Here is a 3,191-nt window from a genome sequence, read left to right on the forward strand (position 1 = left end):
CCTGTACCTGACACTGGTGAGGCTGCACCTTAAGGGCTGTGCTCATTTCTGGATCCCTCCCCTCAAAGGGACATTGAGGGGTGGAGTGTGTCCAGAGAAGGGCAATGGAGCTGGTGAAGGGCCTAGAGAGTAAGTTGAGATGCAGTTGAGTTTATCCTGAAGAAAAGGAGGCTCAGGAGGAAACATCACTCTGTAACTCCTTGAAAGGAGGGTGTAGCCAGGTAGGGTCTCTTCTCCCAGGGAACCAGTGACAGGGCATGAGGCAATTGCCTCAGCCTGCACTGGTGAAGGTTTAATGGACATCACAAAGAATTTCTCCACTGAAAGGGTTGTGCAGCATTGAAATGGGCTGCCCAGGGAGATGGTATCATCATCATCTGTGGAGGTGTTCAAGAAATGACTGGATGTGGCACTTTCCTGACGAGGTGGTGGTCAGTGAAAGGTTGAACTCAATGATCTTGGAGGTGTATTCCAGCCTTAAAGATTCTGATTCTGTGGAAGGAAGAATTTATTCTATGTCTGCAGATGTAGCCATGATGTCCTAGCAATATAGCAACAGGAACTGAGTATATGACTTTGCTGTGGTATGAGTGGTCTGAACAAAAAAATCCCAAGTGTGCAAACTGCAGTTACAATATAGACACCAAAGGGATAGAACAACAACAAATATTCCAGGATTTATCTCACCTTGGCTGTAAGATGGATATATACCCTTCTCAAATCAAATTATCTGTCTCTACAGGAGTCATTACCTTCCTGCAACCTGCACCATGGGCTTTTGTTAGCCTTTTATGACACCATCATGTCCTTATTTTCTTTCCTCCCTAAACTGTTGTTCTTCTGCCATTCCTGAAGTTCTCTGGGGCTTCCTCTCTCTTCTCTATTAGTGATGGCCTAGAGGGGAAAAGGGTCTCACCTGTCTTCCTGCTGTAGAGGTGCAGCTTAGTGAGCCTATTATGTGTCCTTTACAAACATCCCCTCACTTCTTGTATGTGATTCTTACTTTTGAGGGCCTGTTTCTTTTTACAGACTATTTCTTAAAGCTTATCTCTTAAAAGAAAAAAAAAATCCTCCAGCTCTTTTCCAGATTGTTTCTTTGGGGTTATGTGGTCGAGGCAGAGAAAGGAAACATTTAAACTGTGATTTACAGCACTGTGCTCTCCAATGGCAATCAGAAAAGCTTCAGTTTTTCTCTTTTCAGTACAGGCTCTCAGATGCCTGGGGAGATCCGCAGCTGAAGAAGGAACTGTAACACGTAACATTTTGTACCATACTACAGTTGTCCCCCAAAACAAAACAAAAGGTCCTTCATAAACAATTCCTTGGTGTCCTTAATAAAATGTTGATGATATTATCTCTTCCTATGTCTTTCATTATTAGTCTTTTATTCCCAAAGTGTATGCAAAAAAAAGTTTCATCGTGTTTCTGTTAGCTGGGGATCTTTATGTCAGTAGAACTAGACAGGTGGTATGAACGAGAAATCAGATTTGAGGCTACAAACTTTCATTTCTGACATTTTGCAAGGAAAGAAGTCCCTTTGGCTATGTTTTTATGGCTTCATGTATGACATTTTGTCATTAAATTTGACTTGAGATTGGGTGCTATTTCTACCAGGGAAAGAAGAGAGAAATATGTCAGGGAGAATATGTGAAAGCAGCTCTCTCTTCTAAGGGCTATTTAAATGTTGTTTTTGTCTATGTTGAAGACTGAAACCGACAGTATCACAATAGACTATAGAGATTACTATAATTTTTAAAATAGCATTGCACCACAGTCTGTTGGCAGTTTTTTTTCTGTCTAACTCTAAATTCTTCAGATAAAACATTCTATGAATGAAGATAACAGAAGCCTAAAAAGAGTATAAAGCTGTAACATAAAAAGACATCTGTTCTTGCAAAGAAATGTATTTTCTCATAGTAAGACACAAAAAATTGATAAAAATGCCTGATAAATGGATTTTGATGAACAAGGGACTAAATAATCAAGGTAAAAAGTAAAAGGGAGATCACTCAAAAGATTGCTAACAAAGAACTAGACCAGATTTTGCAACTCCCCTTGAATCACAAGGACCAAAGAAATAAAAAGGTTTTGCTGTGCCTATTTTATTCATCTAAACTCTGGCTGGCTAAAGATCAGGTCCTCTCACTTACCCTAAGAATAACTTAGATACCACAGAAAGCTGGCAAAGTGCTTTTAAAGTGTTCATCCATGCAGTAAAGTAATACTATGTTTTTCCTTTCCCAATGAGTAGGCAAATGTATACATTTTTCTTAGGGTAAGTAGGCACGTGAATGAGTTCCTGGTATGCTGAACAGAAATTTAGTTTTACCTCACGGGTTGACCCTGTTCAATATGCACATATAAAAAAACATTTTGGCATTTTGCCAATGTCTGGATGTTGGGAAATTCCACTTGTCAACTTGTACTTGTGAAAGTCCAAGGGAAAGTCTCATTTTTCAGAATCTATTCTTTTTACAGTAGCCCTGTGGTCGATATACTCCCTGAGCTGTGTAAGAATCACATCCAGTTCACTCATTCTCCTGGAGATATTTGGCCCCCATGGAAAAGAAAAAAAAAAAAAAAAAAAAGACAACAAAAATTTACATGACTGTTTTAGCCATCAGGCTGAATAGAAGGTGCACTGGGATGAGTGGATGAATGATGCTTGTGGTATGTTTCATTTTTACCTGGAGTAACAGAACACATCATCTTGCATGCATGGTTAATAAAGTCCCATTGGGAGCAGAATGATGAGTGGGATTCAGTTGTCAGAGGTTTATGATTGCTCCTGAGGAGTTTGTTCATTGTAACCTACATTTGATTCCATGCTTGTGATGTATTTTGTTAATAAGGATGGGTAATTATGGGGTAAAGAAAAGAAAAAAGGAATAAATAAAATAAATTTCTTCTGTCTCATCCATCTAACCTTTTTTTTCTGTTCAATTATCAAAACCCCCAAATTATACTTATATAAGTACATAAACTGTATAATGAAAACAAAACTGATTAGATGCTAGAGTTTCTGTTGTATATGTATTAAATGTTACACTTTGCATTTAAGGCCTGAAGGCCTTGAGGCTATGCACAGTTCAAGAAAACTGTGAGTTTGTGTGTAGACATCAAGTCTGTTCAACCTTTGAGGGTTGCTGTGATACGTTTAATACATCAGTTTCCATTTTATTTTTAATTAT

This window comes from Chamaea fasciata, unplaced genomic scaffold, assembly GCF_029207755.1.
Source record: "Chamaea fasciata isolate MVZ Bird 193981 ecotype frontalis unplaced genomic scaffold, bChaFas1.0.hap1 SCAF_1, whole genome shotgun sequence".
In the NCBI taxonomy this organism is placed as follows: Eukaryota; Metazoa; Chordata; class Aves; order Passeriformes; family Sylviidae; genus Chamaea; species Chamaea fasciata.